The sequence below is a fragment of the Aulostomus chinensis genome, chromosome 18, assembly GCF_037954235.1.
Source record: "Aulostomus chinensis isolate RoL2024-O1b breed Wild chromosome 18, RoL_Achi_v1.0, whole genome shotgun sequence".
NCBI lineage: Eukaryota > Metazoa > Chordata > Actinopteri > Syngnathiformes > Aulostomidae > Aulostomus > Aulostomus chinensis.
This window is the reverse complement of record NC_141337.1, coordinates 24,287,143-24,304,225: the sequence shown is the minus strand read 5'-3', so window position 1 is coordinate 24,304,225 and position 17,083 is coordinate 24,287,143.

Below are 17,083 nucleotides of genomic sequence, written 5' to 3'. Positions count from 1 at the left end.
ACATCTGGAGTTATATTTGCACCATCATGCAGCATCTGCTGCTTTGTGCAAAATAAATATCAGGTTTCACCACCCTTGCACGCTTCTTAACAGCACTGCAATACATTACAATGAGGGCCCCACTTATCATGTGTACATCTTAAATCAGGGACAGAGCACCAAAGAGCCAGAGGTCAGAAGTTCACTTAATTCGAGATATGCGCTCTCTTAGTGTTTTCTAGTTTTCATATTACTTCCTTTATTGGACCAAGGTCCACAGAATGTCGTCAGGTCGGCGTCTCCTCGCTGAGGAGGACACTACAAACACTGGCTTGACAAGCATCTCTGGCAATATGTAAATATGGCTGGCCTGAGGTGATGGAGGGTGAGAGTGTGAACTCGAAGATTCCAGTGTCACTTATGACTCTGCTTTAACACGCTGCCATAACACATCAAGAGTTCAAGATGAATCACACTAACAAATCTGTTGTAAAGCATCTATTAATGTTTGTTTGCGGAAAAAAAAAATTGATCATAGAGGAACACATACAGGTAATACACAGACATGGAACAAGCATATTCTTAAATTGTGCTCTGACATCAGCGTTTAAGTAAGACAAGTTTCTTGTGTAATCCTGATTTTAGGCAGCTACACATGTAGTGCCTTACTGTAAATGTACACCAACAGGGCAGTGTATTACAGAGCTGTGAAGGACTGTTGGCCTCCATACAAACCTCCCTCAACGCTGTTGTTGGATTATTTTTATTTTTATTTCATGTTTATTTGTTCTGGACATAGCAATTACATTTGACAAACCAGATGCATTTTTTGAGTGTGTTAGGACAAGTGCTAATTCGCAACACTTGTTCACAGATGCTTTTGAAAATATGGAACAGTTAAAATACTGAGAAAGAGAAAGGAAAAACCAACAGAATGCAATCCATATTACATACACACACAAGCTACAAAGGCAACATGATCAAGCAGTCAACCAGTAAAAAGCTATTCTTGTGAGCACTGCTGTTTTGATTTTAGCCATTGTTTCAGACCTTTGTTAAAAACATTGCTGTTGGGCTCTAATTTAAGATTAGTGGGATGAGACAAACTGCATGGTGGTGCAGTGGTCAGCACTGTTGCCTCACACCAAGAAGGTTCCGGGTTCGAGTCCCTCCTTGGGTGCGGGATCTTTCTGTGTGAGTCTCCATGTTCTCCCTGTTCCTGCTGGGTTCTCTCTGGTACTCCAGCTTCCTCCACAGTCCAAAGACATCAAGAGGGGACGAGGCTGATTGATACTCTAAATTGACTGTAGGTGTGAATGTGAGTGTGAATGGTTGTTCGTCTCTGTATGTTGGCCCTGCGATGGACTGGCGACCTGTTCAGGGTGAACCCCGCCTCTCGCCTGTAGATGCTGGGATAGGCTCCAGCCCCCCCCCCCCCCCCCGCGACCCTTACTAGTAAGGAATAAGAGGAAGACGACAATGGATGGATGGATGGATGGACTATATACATTTTCATTTTCAAGTTCAAGATGAATCACCAAAATTAGACGTGTAGGAATAATTCCTAAATCGGAAAATAATTCAGCATGGCATCCAATTCCTTCATCTCTAAATCAACAGGATTTTGAATAGGTTTTGATTACATTCCTGCGGTAAAGCATGTGGTTAACAGCTAAATATTTTTGTTCTACTCCATAAAAGTAAATACAGCATACCTGAATTTTGAAGCTTTTCGTGCCAAATGAGACTGAAGAGGCTGCTGCAGTCACTAACCTTCATCACACAGACAACAGAAGAAGCATGAAGGCAGCTGTGACATGAAGTCGTGGGTCTGTGGTGTAGTTTGTTCATATCATAATGATAACTTTGTACTTCTAAAAATGATAAAAATGGTGTTCATTTGTGACTATCGAACAAAAAAAACTTCTCAACAAGTCTCACGAACCCAAACACTTGGGTTTGCTACAGAGCTCTGGTATCACAAAACTTTCAAACACAAGGTAAAAATTCATAGGCTCTTGGCAAAGGGGATCCATTTTAAAGCTAACTTTATTCTTTATATAGATTGTAACTTCGAGGTTGGCCTAAAAAGGACATCATCCCGGCGGCACTCCATTGGCAGCTTTGAACAGAATGAAAACAATGACAATAACAGAGACTTAATTGTAAAGTAATTAGATATACATGGTCTGTTATTGGTGTGTTAGTTCTCCTACTCACCAGGAATTCTTTAGGCCTTTCCACACTGAAATCACAAAAGAATTCATGGAAAGTTCAGGTGTCCCAGTTGTCCATGTATTTGTGGATCTGTCTGATACTGCAGATGGGAAATGAAACTCAGAACTCTTGACACACAAATGTAACACGCTTAGTGCTTGTCATGAACTATGACAGTTGAATGAATGCAAAGGAGAAAAAAAATACCAACATTAAAATATCCATGCACGTGTTCACATTGAGTGTAAACTCATTGATAATTCTTAATTTTCATTTGAGGATCATGTAACAGGCATTTGTGACCACGGATAGGAAATGGAGGCTGATTGTGTTTTTCTTTCCATAAAATCCTTTCAATGCTTTTAAGATGAACTGAACCCTATGCATCTGAGATAGTACATCATTTTTCTGTCTCAAAAAAGCGTCTGAGCATTTGACTAAGGAATGCTTTGAGATGGTTTGCAGGTGCACATGGAAGCAACAGAACTGTGAGAAATGCACTCACCACAAAGTGTGAACAACATCATGTTTCACTGATCTGTTATTTGAGGAGATGGGAGGGGTTAAATACTGTAAGCTGCAGGCAGCATTCACCCTGCTGGGAAGCACAGCATAACTTCTAATTAACAAGTGTTTGACAGAGATGCACAGACTAACAAGGCAGCGGAGCACACAACAGACATCTGCAGCAGCCTTGTCTGTTGGGGCTTTGATGCTGATTTGAGTCAATGACGAAGCAAGTTACACTGACACAAGCCTGCACGCACACAGGCTTTTAAAGGGGGCAGACAAACAACAGATCACAATTTGTGCACCAAGAGCCACAGAAAAGAACCCATCTGACTGTAGAAGAATATGAATGCAAACACATCTGCACATGTTGTGGTTCGGCAGACTATAGACTCAGATGCAGAAGCGGATGAAGGCAAGGTGAAGGAAAAAACCCAATGTTGGGTGTGTTTATTGTAAGGAGAGATTAGATCCAGTGGAAGTAGCGGGCATGAGGACAGGGTGGCGAGGCCAAGCAGAACGGACTGGGTCCAGAGGGAGCAGGGCAGGTACAGGCTGAGGCTGAGGTACGGGCTGAGGTTGGGGTCCAGGGACAGGCTGGGGTCAGGCAGAACTGAACACAGAAACCACAAACAGCAGGGTACCAAGGTAAGAACAAAAGTCACAAAATAGCAGATTGGCAAAAATTCCCTTGTGAGAACAGATGGGAGGAAAAAGGCTAGTCTGTGCTCATGGTGTAGAGATTACAAAGTGGCAGCAGATTGATGGTAAGACTGGAAGATATGGCAGAGAGATGATTAGGTAACTGGAGACAGCCTGGCCCACAGCGCACCTGAACGCCAACCTGCAATGAGAAAGGGGACACACACACACACACACACACACACACACACACACACACACACACACACACACACACATACATACATAGCCTCGGGGGAGGTGCAGGATGTAACACATGTAGAGAAGTACTTATGAAACCCCCAGGATGAGTAGGAGAGAAAATGGGCCCTTAAGTACTTACTACAATGCAGTTAGGCCTAAAGAATGAATGAAAGTGTATGTGGTGGGTTGCATTGGACTGTCAACTATGGTGAAAAGTTTCCATAAGTTTATGGATATCTTTTGGAAATTATCCATTATCCAAGACTGAGTTATTTTTGCAAGGCTTGGAAAATTCCCTTGAAAATGAATGATGGGAATTAACAGGAACCAACTGGATATTTTGGATTCATTTAAACTAACTCTGTGTAACCATGCACTGTACATTCCTCCATCATATGCAGAAATGTATTCACCTCTTGCATGCTATTGCAAGGATTTCATGTCCATGCCCTCCTCATGCACTGAAAGAATCCCTTAACGTTCTACTCACAAGTAGATGAGTTCAGAGAAGTCATTTTGAAATTGTGTCTTACAGATATTCTCAGAACTTTGCAACCTCAGTGTCATCTGCCTGATGCATTACTGCATCCACATATTCATTTGTTACAGTATGTTCAGTCATATTCTGGTTCTTTTTGGAGTAACAAGTTTATAGCTGAGTGGCAGAGTAATTATGTAGACTATTTATTTGGGTGATTCTCTTTTCAGGAGCAGCTCAGACCAGCTACAATCTGATCTGCTGGTTCAGTTGGTGTTTAGTGCCTTGCACTTGTAATGGTAATGAGGGAAGGGCATGCACTATGTTTTCTACTTTCCTCACCCAGATTTATCCCGGTGCCCGTGAGATTGAATTTGTGATGCTCGGGTCACAAGCTCACAACTCTAAGCTTTAGGCCCCAACTGCCTTCAAATCTCTCCAAATCTGAGTTAATCTTTCAAATGTTTAGAGCTGATGTAGTACAGCATCTGCTTTGTCTTTTTCTTTGTGATGTGTCTGTACCCAATCATCAATTTAAAGACACCAAAAGCTGATGTTTGATGTTATTTGTTGATGTAACAGTTGATGGTTGAACATGGGAAGCACGCTTACAATAAATTGGATGAAGTGGATTTAAGTCTGACGGGCGGCACAGTGGTGCAGTGGTTAGCACTGTTGCCTCACAGCAAGAATGTTCCGAGGTCGAGCCCTGGCTCAGGTACGGGATCTTTCTGTGTGGAGTCTCCATGTTCTCCCTGTGGGTTCTCTCTGGTACTCCGGCTTCCTCCACAGTCCAAAGACATCAAGAGGGGACGAGGCTGATTGATACTCTAAATTGTCTGTAGGTGTGAATGTGAGTGTGAATGGTTGTCTGTCTCTATGTGTTGACCCTGCGATGGACTGGTTACCCATCTAGTGTGAACCCTGCCTCTCGCCTTAAGGCTGCTGCGATAGGCTCCAGCCCCCCCCCCCCTCCCCCCCGCTACCCTTAACAAGATAAGTGGTAGAAAATGAACGGATGGATTTAAGTCTGCAAAGCAATTATTATTTTTCACTAATGTGCCAGATGTGTGTTATGAATACAGCTCATATTGTACTTCTGCTGTCCAGGGATCACTGAGTGCTTTACAACATATTCACACACTGCCAGCAGAGGCTGCTGCAAGGTGCCAGCTTGCTTACACAAACAGCAAGACACCACGAGCATCTAGGGGTTTAGTGTCTAGCTCAAGGACATTTCAGGACTTCTCTGGAGGAGCCTGCAATCACAGGCTGCACGGTGGTGCAGTGGTCAGCACTGTCGCCTCACAGCAAGAAGGTTCCAGGTTGGAGCCCCGGCTTGGGCACGGGAACCTTCTGTGTGGAGTTTGCATGTTCTCCCTGTGCCTGCGTGGGTTCTCTCTGGGTACTCTGGCTTCCTCCCACAGCCCAAAGACAGGCTGCTGGGATAGGCTCCAGCCCCCCTGCTACCACTTACAGGATAAGCGGTAAAAAAATGGATGGATGGATTGAGCCTGCAATCAGACCACAGAGCCACAGCCACCATTAATTTAAAGATTGCTGAAGGGAAGACAGGGGAAAAGGTGGACTGTGTGTGTGTGTGTATATATTTGTGTGTGTGTATGTGTGCAAATTTAATGTGTTAATTGATTGAACAATGAGCAAAACTAAGACAATCATGGTGTTGGTATTTTGTGTTTTTCATTGCTCAAGAAGAGTGCATGGGGTAGGTAAAGAAGTGGATTGTGTATTCACCAGTCTGTGTTCTTAAGGTATGCAGGCAAAAGGTTTCCCCATGAAACGGACACTGATTTTATAGTTCCTGGGGCAACCAAGTCGAAATTGGTGTGGGGTGATAGGCATGTGGGTAGTGTACCATAGTAAACGTAAGATGATTTAGGTGTGTTTATTTTATTGATGGATGAGGTAAATGGGTGTGTATAAAGGATACTGATCATGTTTGTCTAGATATGGAAATAAATGCTGGATCCCGGTGGGTGGAATCTCCCAGGGTCATTAGCCGGGTCACTTTATAAATAGGTGCCATTATAACAACCTGGGCTGCACAGTGGTGCAGTGGTTAGCACTGTCACCTCACAGCAAGAAGGTTCTGGGTTCGTGTCCTGGCTCGGGCACGGGATCTTTCTGTGTGGAGTCTCCATGTTCTCCCCGTGCCTGCGTGGGTTCTGTCTGGTACTCCGGCTTCTTCCCACCATCCAAAGACATGCATTTGGGGATGAGGCTGATAGATACTCTAAATTGACCGTAGGTTTGAATGTGAGTGTGAATGGTTGTTTGTCTCTGTATGTTGGCCCTGCAATGGACTGGCAACCCAGGGTGAACCCTGCCTCTCGCCCATTGACGCTGGGATAGGCTCCAGCCCCCCGTGACCCTTAATGTAGGAATAAGCGGAAGACAATGGGTGGATGGATGGATAACAACCTGTGTGTTGATGTTCTAATGACCCTATGCTGTTGCCAAGATGGATGAAAAAAGAACCACATCTGTGGCCCACCTCAAACCTGCCTTTGGTTCTTCGTTGCTGTACCATCCAGCTGTAATTGTAAACATTCTTATAAGAGGATTCAAGATTAACCAAGACTTTTATGAACATAACTGCTGCATCATTTGGTTCCATTCAGTTTTAACCATTCTTTTCAACCAGAAGCCTCATTTCTGGTTTAACACTGATGCTCAAACTGTTCTCACCCCCTCCCTATCAGCAGTTGCATTATCACCCTGTCACTTCTTGCAAGACCTGAACAGTGTGCTGCGTGTTAAAGTAAGTGACAGCAGGGAAAGGCCATTCTTAACCCCTTAGGAGAAGATAAGGCAGAAGAAGATAAGAGTTGTCCCTCCTACAAGAGCTTGAGCAGGCTTTTCCAGAAAAAGCCTCTTATACCCAACTACAGAGAAGTCAGACTGGACACTTCAACTCCAAAATATCCACTACCAACTTCCAGACCAACAAACCTTTACTAGGGGATGATACTGTGGACATCTTAACCAGAAACAGATTAACTGGGAAGTTGCACACCTTTTGTAATTTCTTATCATGAAACATCCTTTTTCTGATGAATAAAAACCAAAAAGGAAAAACAAAAATAAATAATGGCCATCATTAATTATCTGCATGCTCTTGTAATGGCAAAGGTGAAGTATATAATTTTTATGTTAAAAGAAAAGGTGAGTGATGACACAGTATTTCAAAGCCCTTGGGGCATCTTTCACAGAAAACAAAGCTATTCCTCCATTTCTTCAGGGCAAGTGTAAGGCTGTTACCCAGGCCAAGTCTGGAAAAAAAAAAATTGACTGAATTGACAGAAAAATAGACACCAAAAATTTTGATGGAGTTTTTTTTTCAACCTTTTAGTACTAAGTTTATCACATTCACACATTTTCATACTGGTTTTGAATACCTCTTCGTCCGTGTGATTTTAGATGTGATTAGGAAGTTACTGTTTCTTCCTGTAATGTACTGTTGAGCAAATGTTAAGAATCTTTTTCTGTTGATTTTCATTTTTGTATTCAAAATTTTGGTGTTTTTTTTATGTTTTGTTTGGAGTTGGTATGTTTGCCATGCCCGGTGTCTCTCCTGGTTCCCTGGGTGTACTATGAAGCAAGTTCAACATCCAACCATCCATCCAAACCACACAGGCACAGGGAGAGCAAGCACACTCCACACAGGGACTCAAACCTGGAACCTTCTTGCTGTGAGAACACAGTGCTAACCACTGCACCACCATGCCGCTGCTTGATTAACCATATGCGTTTAACCCTATGAGTTGTTGCTTTCAGTCTGCCCTTTTTTGAGGATCCTACCCTGTTGTATACTAATGCTGAATTCCATTGCCAGACTGAATTTAATCGTCACAAGTTGGCATTTCCAACCTCTGGCCAAACAGCATCCCACTCTATCTACTCAGTTACACATTCCAGAAGTAAACTGATTTATCAAGTCTTGTGGTTTGGAGATGGCTGATTGCATGCATACAGACACACAAATGTCAAAAAACAAATTTAGAGCTAATTCTTTACTCCTCACTTCGCACTGCCATATCTGCTGAGATGTAAGTAACCCCAAGATGGAGTTGTGTTACTAAACTTTCTATTACGTTTTTGTCTGTTGAAGTATTTTTTTTCAACATTCTGATAACAATTGAATAGAATGTTTTCCTCCTGTGTTCCTGTGGCACATAATAATTTTGGAGGCGCATCCTCGCCAGCAGATACTTCCTTCTTCCGTTTGCCACTCACTGTTTACAGTCCATATAGAAACTGAAGACATTGGCATGGAGGTGAAAACTGACAGGTAAGAGTGGATTGTTTGTAAAGTGGACAGTTTACTCAGTTTTGTATGCAGATACATTTTTAAAAAGCTAGTAAAAAGTTAAATCATCAGACCACAGCCATTTTTCAGATTTTTCTTTTCTTGCAGCCTGTACATTACCTCTCTTTTGGACTCCACATGGACTGTTTGCATGGACACAAGTCAAAGCTGCTCAAAAGTATAATATAAACCAGACGCTTCCCTGTCTTGACGTTTTCTCCCTTGCCTACAGATTCTATATTAATGCAGAATTCTTTTATAGGAATTAAAAAGACACTTGAAAATAATAATACCTTGCTTGGATGACCGGCTAACTAAACACAATATACACTTCTACAAATTCATGAGCAAAATCTGGCTTTTGGGACAGAAGGAAAATATAAGATCAGGATTCTTACACTGCATTTTCTTATATCCATGATTCCTCAAAGTACTATTTGTAATGTCTGTGTAGGTTCTCATTCATCCAGGTCATCGTAGATCGAAGCGAAGTAAAATCTGGTCAACTGGACGTAAGTTTATCTTGAAGACGTTTCACCTCTCATCCGAGAGGCTTCTTCAGTTCTAGTGAAGAGTGTGGAAACTCCAGCTTATAAACCTATGTGGGAGTGGTCAGTGCTATTGTGGTGGAAACGACCCTCCCGAGACTCACCTGGCCTCTCCAAACGACAGTCGTTGTGCGGTGTCAGGGAGTTTCAGGGGTGGTCGTTAGGGGGTTTCACCGACCACTCAGATGCTAATGGGCTGTGCTGGCATCAGCAGTTCCACATGGGTCTTTCAGCTGAACTCTTTGGGGAAGCTTTGAAAGGACTTGGTTGTAAATAGGTGAAAGGAAATGTCGCAGTCCACCTCCTCTGTTCAAAGATGGTTTCTCTATCCTGACGTGGATGGCTTCTTTAACTCCTCTTTCCTCTGTCCTCTCTGTCGAGAATTTGGACATGGTCATCCTGGAAGGAGTGGCTTTCCTCCTTGAGGTGGAGGAAAACCGCTGAGTCCTGTCCTCCAGAGTTGGCTCTTCTATGTTGGGCCATGCGCTTGTTGAGGGGCTGTTTAGTTTCCCCTATGTAGAGATCCGTGCAGGCCTCACTGCACACTCTGGAGGACAGGACTCAGCGGTTTTCCTCCACCTCAAGGAGGAAAGCCACTCCTTCCAGGACGACCATGTCCAAATTCTCGACAGAGAGGACAGATGGTTTGAAAGAGGAGTTAAAGAAGCCATCCACGTCAGGATAGAGAAACCATCTTTGAACAGAGGAGGTGGACTGCGACATTTCCTTTCACCTATTTACAACCAAGTCCTTTCAAAGCTTCCCCAAAGAGTTCAGCTGAAAGACCCATGTGGAACGGCTGATGCCAGCACAGCACATTAGCATCTGAGTGGTCGGTGAAACTCCCTAACGACCACCCCTGAAACTCCCTGACACCGCACAACGACTGTCGTTTGGAGAGGCCAGGTGAGTCTCGGGAGGGTCGTTTCCACCACAATAGCACTGACCACTCCCACATAGGTTTATAAGCTGGAGTTTCCACACTCTTCACTAGAACTGAAGAAGCCTCTCGGATGAGAGGTGAAACGTCTTCAAGATAAACTTACGTCCAGTTGACCAGATTTTACTTCGCTTCGATCTACTATTTGTAATACACAACACAAAATGAAATTCATCTTCAGCAACACCAAGATTGCATAAAAGACAGAGTTCTTCAGTAGTGCCGTGGACACCAGATCTCAAATGACACAAAGACCTCTGCCCTCTTTTTTATTAAGTGTTACAGTTTTTTTGATGTATTCTGCTTTAAATTTAACATTGTTTCCAAATTTTGGCTTCTTCTAAAATTTCTCCTTCTATTACTCCTTGGAGATCTTTGCTAGTTTTTATATCTATATCATGAGACAATACTCTTGATGAAGGAAAATTGTGTGATCCTTTCCAGTTGAAGATCTTTGTGGTCAATATTTCCTCTGGTGGCTGGATACGGCAAACAGACCATTTCACATCTTTGCTTCACATGTGTGGTAGTGATAAAGACATATTATAAACATGCCTTCAAAAAAGAGAAACTTTGGGTGTACGTTTGTCTTTGCAACAGAGATTTCAACAGTCAAGAAGCATTTGTGTTACTGTACTTCTAAACATTGATAATGTGTACTGCTGCAACATCTAATCCACATAATCCTCCCTCATGCCTGAAATTATTTTGTAGAAATGAAAGAGCATGCAGGGAGTTTAAACATGCAAATGTCATCAAATCCTCAAGCACCCTGCCTGATCCTGCCCCCCCCCCCCACAACTATATTCATCGCCAAACGATCAGATACGAAATGGAGATGTGAGTTAATGCTTTCTAAAACGGGTGGCTGATTCACTCATCAGGCAGCACTCGGGGGCCCACAGCAGATATTCCCTTATCTCTGCTGAACTAACAAACAAATGATTCAACGTCTCAAAGGATTTTTAAGCCTGCTGACATCAAAGAGATGGTCCTTTGCAGTGAGAGGCTTTGATGTAAAGTGTGCTCAGGGAAGTCTGTCACAGGATTATAAACCGAGGAGTGTTACTTTATATGAAGCTAATCCTAATTTTTGTGTGGAAATTCAAATTGATTAGATTACATCATTGTTAAATCATTTGTTTGTTCTGCTTCACAGTATAATCAGCATTTAATTTGACCATCAACTCTATGCTTGAAAGCTCTCATCCCTCTGACTTACAAAGCGAAAATGTCTTTTACTATGCTTTTTTCATCGCTCCTGTGAATTTCATTTTCTTTTATGCCCTACAGTCTGGATGTACATGAGACACAAGTAAAAGAACTAGACAGCCAGTGTGATGTCACCGAGTGGGTAGTTGACTCCTGTTTTGAGGCCTTTGCCTATTAAAGTGATCTTAAGCGCATGGTCTAATGAAGTGGTTCTCAACTCTTGGGATCCAAAAGTATGTTGCAGAGGTGTGGCTAGGGAAAAAAAATTGAGGGAAAATTCTTCAAGTCAACAAAGTCAACCCTTTTGCTTTGAACGGTGTGTCACTGTTGTGACACAGTGCATGTCCAGTGGTAGCGTTATGCTGTTGTTTGACCACATTAACTTGAACACCATTTGTGCTTGACAACATGGTGAAAGAACACTGACATGGATTTTCTTACACTAAGGACATTTACTATGAAGTGCACAAACCCTATTGAGTATGTTGAAAAGGCTGCTAATGAAGTGACAAACCCGTCATTGTTACGATGAAAGGTTGAGTAAGTGCTACAGTAGTACTCGTGAATCCACTGATTCATTCAGCTGCAGTGGCATTGAGAATTTTGAAACTTTTTACTTCAAGGGTTGTGTTTACACTTCAAAAATAGTTGAAGTGGCGTTCATTTGTAAAGATTAAGCAGCAAAACTACATGTAAGTCTCATCACAGATAAACTCATTTGAGAATTTTTTACTGAAGTAGTTAATCAAGCGAAATACAATGAAATATATGGTCACACTGTAATTGACCTCAAAACTTTTTTGCAGACAGTGAACACTGTGCATTAGTTTGACTTTGCACTTCTTTTGAATGGCCACAAATATGAGAATGGTTCCAACAGGTGAAGCTCGTACATTTTACTGCCTAGACTGCATGACAAAGGTTCAGAGTGCAAGTTATATGTGCGAGGAGGGAATGTGGTCTGTGAATTTCTACAGCTTCACGCTCCCTCGCACTCTGCCTGAGACAGTGCAAGCTTGGCCTTGCGAGGGTGCCAGTATTTGATCAGTGAGTCAGAATGTGAGCTGATCAATATCTATGTAGTACAGGAGAGGTTCTGTCACCTCTCCTTCTCCGCTTCAGTGACTGAGTCTTCCATCAGTTTGCCTCCTTCATATTAGGGGCTGTTCAGCTCTATTACTTGCATACTAGGATGAGATAATGTGGCTAATAGTGACGTGTTGGTTGCTATGAGCCAGCTCTTCTAACAAACTGGCTCACTAAACAGAGATCAACACAGCATCATACTTAGACTCAAAGTAGGATGAGGGAGTCATGGGTGTTCCAGAGGTCTGCACTCTCATAAATGCTCATACCCATAATACCTGGAGTTACACAACATAACCAGAGATCACTCTCTAGATCTCTTTGCAACAGTGAGTAACAAAGTGAGATTATAGAGGCTAGTAGTCTGAATATAATTGATTATAAAAATGCAAAGGAAATAAAAACCTTGCCTATATACACAAAGTAATTGAAAACATCCCAAAAAAAGTATTCAGTCATGAAGTGGTGGTATGATGTTTTCAGATACTGATCAAAATAAATGTTGCCCCAAGTAAATGATTAAGCCCACTGATCACAGGTTGCCCTCTCTCTGTTTACAGCTGTCATGATGACAGTGACACTTGTTTGTTGTTCACAACCCTCATAGTCAACCATTCTGTTCTGATTTAATTCAGATTGAGGGACATGAATGACAACGAGACATTTATTTTAAAATATAGATATTTTGTGTTGTCTGTGGATGTTTAGGGCCTTACACCAGGCCAGGTTATTGAGAGACGGACTGTTACCCGCGACTAACCTGGTCTCCTTGTCTCTCCTTCCCAGTGCCTGCCTCTCACCTGCTGCCTCATGGGACCCCAACCACAAACTATCACCTGCTTTCCTGGTGTCCGTTACCACCCCCCCCCCCCCCCACACACACACACACACACACACACGCACCCCCAAAAAAATATTTCCCTTTTGTACATTGTCTTCTTGCCCCCTCATCCCTTTTGGGTCCATCCCTAGATTTGACTCAAGCCATCACAAAATCATCTACAGTAGCTATCATGGACCAAGTAACCCCCAACACCCTCGAGGAACCCTTCAGCACTCAAGGGATCATGATCAGGAAACATGACTAGCTTCTACACGGCATTATGGACTCCCCACCGACACTCTCGCAAAGCATAAACTCCCAGTTCTCTCAACTAGACCCCCCAGAACTGGCACAGTTACCACCGTGAGTAAACCCCGTTTCCCCTGCTCATTCTCCAGGTTTTCAGGAACCTTTTGTTCCCACTCCTGAGCTGTATGCTGGGGAGCTAGGTCTTGTAACCTTTTTTTACTAATCTGTGATTTAGTTTTTGATCTCCAACCCATTAGTTATCCCTCTGACAGAGCCAAGATTGCTTTCTGTATAATTTGTTATGGAGTAAAGCAGGTCAGTGGGCTCCGCAAAGTTTGTAATCATCCTGTTAGGGGACAGGAAGTGTTAAATCACCTTTAAAGCAGGGTTGTCTGTCTGTGGCAAACTTTTCTATTGCGTTTAGGATTTTGGCAGCGGAATGTGTGTGGGAGGAGCCAGCTTTTATAGCCTTATTTTTGCGTAACCTGTCGGAAGAAGTAAAAGACGAGTTGGCAAGCCATGAGTCCCCCTCTCTGGATATCTGGATAATAGATAACCACCTGAGAGGGAGAGAGAGAGAGAGAGAGAGAGAGAGAGAGACTCCTCCCCGAGAGTGCCCCCCCCACCACCACCACCAGTGAATGCCAGAGATGGATGGAATTCAAGCTATGTCTGTAGTGCTGTCAAGCTGACCATTTCACTGCCACCTGTCCAGCGCAAACAAAAAGACTGGAATCACTGGTAACGGAGAGTATCCTGGTGATACAAACCCTGTTTTCCCCTCGCTTTTCCTCTCGCTTTCCCTCTCGCTTCTCCCTTCTTGCCAGTATTTCCTGTAATGCCCTGATGCTGCCCCTATAAGTTCTTTTTGACTCAGGAGCTGATGCCAATCATAGACCAAGAATTTGCTACTCAAGCCAATATTCCCCTCGAGTCACTAGAGGTCCCCAAGACAGTTAACGCCATAGATGGCAGATTAATATTATTAATATTATATATATATATATATATATATATTAATATATATTATATATTAATATCCAGCACCTCTCCCCTCTCCCCTCTCCCTTACCATATTCGGTAACCTTCATGAACGGATACAACTGTTTTTCATCCCTTCTCCCTTATCTCCGGTTGCCGTGGGTATCCCCTGGTCAAAGCTCCATAATCCTCAGTTGGATTGGAAGACTATCTCCATTTCCAGTTCGAGTGCCTCTTGCCACACCCTTTGTCTTCAGTCTGCCACCCCTGAAGCTTCCCGCCCTACTTCACCACCCACTCCTCCCGAGCACCCTCTAAATATCATGACCTCTCCAGAGTGTTCAGCAAGGAGATGGTATGCACCTTGATACCCAAAAATTACATCCCTGTACTTTCTTCTCCCGTCAACTCAGCCCTGCAGAGAAGAAATACAATGTCAGAAATTGCAAGCTGCTGGCAGTCGTACTGGCACTTTGGGAGTGGAGGCACTGGCTGGAGGGTTCCAAGTTACCCTTTCTCATCTGGACTGATCATAAGAACCTCACCTATCTTCAATCCGCTCACCGCCTCAACCCATGCCAAGCCTACTGGTCATTATTCCTCAGTCAATTCAACTTCTCCCTGTCATATCACCCTGGGACCCGGAACATCAAGCCCGACTCCCTCTCCAGAATCCACTCTTCCCCTTCGAGTCAGGAGGACCCAGAGCCCATTCTTCTCCCTGCCTGTGTGGTGAGTGCTGCCACTTGGGAAATTTCGTCTGTTGTTAGAGAGGCACAGAAAGATGTTCCGGATCTGGGCAATGGTCTTTACCGGCTGTCTGTGTCCCCCGCTGCCCGTTCTCAAGTCTTCCATTGGGGACAATCATCCAAGCCCACATGCCACCCCAGAGTCCACAGAACCCACCATTTCCTCCAACAGCATTTCTAGCGGCCAAGCATCTCCAAGGATACCAGGGAGTTCACAGCGCCCTGTTCTCTCTGCCTGAGGAAAGGCCTCCCATCAGCCCCCTGCTGGTCTGCTGTGCCCCCTTCCCATTCCCATCTGTCCCTGGTCTTGCATTGCTTCAGATTTCAGATTTCATCACTGGTTTAGCCCCCTCTGTAGGTAACACTGTTATTCTTACCGTCATTGACCATTTCTCCAAGTCAGTTCACTATGTACCTCTCTCTAGTTTATGGTCTGCCCTTGAAACTGTCAACCTCCTCACTAATTGTGTGTTTAAGCTTCATGAAATCTCTGTAGACATTGTGTCAGATCATGGTCCTCAGTTCTTGTCTCAAGTGTAGAAGGAATTCTGCAAGGCGTGGGCACAGCAGTCAGTCTGTTCTCAGGCTATCATCCCCAGACCAATGGCCAGACAGAGCAGGCCAATCAGGATCTGGAGGCTGCCCTATGCTGTGTTGCTGATCACCATTGTGTCTCCTGGAGCTCATTCCTTCCCTGGGTGGAGTACACTCATAATGTCCTCACCTGTTCAACCACAGGTATGTCCCCCTTCATGGTGTGTGATGGCTTTCAGCCCCCCTTGTTCCCTGATCAGGAGGTGGAGGTAGCAGTTCCTGCAGTGGAGTACTGGCAGTCAAGGCAGCCTTCACCCGCTCTGCAGAAGCTAAGTGGTTGGCTGACATGCACTGCTCCCCAGCGCCTGAACACCAGATTGGACAGAAGGTCTGGCTTCTGTCCCGTGATCTCCCCCTGCAGATGGAGTCACGTAGGTGAACCTGGCCAGCTGCTGCCACGGTGCCAGCCTCCTGCCCCGGCTCTGCTAGCTGTAGGTGAACCTGGCTTGCTGTAGCGCGCAAGCCTCCTGCTGCAGCCGAGTTTAATTGTCAACATGACTGCTGCAGCTGCCCTCGTCGCCTCTTGTGGAGGCTTTTCTGACTCGTGTCATGCAACTCTTCCTTCATTATGAAAAAAAAACAGCAAATTTATCTGTCATGTCTTTTTGACATGTTGGCATTGAAATAGTAACTGCTTTTTCCTCTCTGCTTGTGAGAGGTGAGTTGGTCAGTGTTGTTTTCATGCATTTTTGCTTAGTCCATGTAGCTGGCCCTACACTGAGGTGAAGTGGTGCTATTAGCCAAACATCAATGTCAACATACTTACATGCTCACAGAAACATGTAGTGTTTACCATGATAACCAAATTAGTTTGGGATGTTAGATTGCTAATACACAAATGCCTGATTAAGCATGCAGGTTATCATTCATGCTTCCACATCACTGCAGACTAACTCACTATTGACGCTCCTTAGAGAAAAATAAACTCTTTATTTAGGTCCAAAACTAGACGTGCATACCATTCAATATGTGGCATTCACTGTAACAACCATTGCAAGGACAGTTTCCAGTGTACAACATAGCAAAAATAGAATAGTGGCCCCTCTTCCACTATGTAGCTGAGTGACAAGTATCAGGTGTTTCACACTTAACTTTTTGACCCTGATGAGTACACCATCTGGGTGTTCATAGTGACTTCATGTTGACATTATTGTCAGTGTAAGTGGACATATGCAGTCAAAATGGCAGGTGTCAGCAGGAAAGAATGTGAAATAAGATAGGGTCCTCATTTCATTGGTTTTGTTGTGTGCTTTTGTATAGTTTCCCTATATTTTCTCAAATTTTTTTTTAAACAGAATAATGGATTACATACTTATGTAATCACTTAATGCAGTGAAGCACAGGCGAAGCAAAGAAGTATCAACAGTGGCTACAAGCCATAGCAGTGAGAATGTCCTTTTGTCTTTCCTTATTTTAGTACTCTTACATTCCACTCAGAGTGCCCTAAACCAATTCCAACTTTCACCTCATGTCAAAAAGAATCTTCCTGCTCCATATTTGTC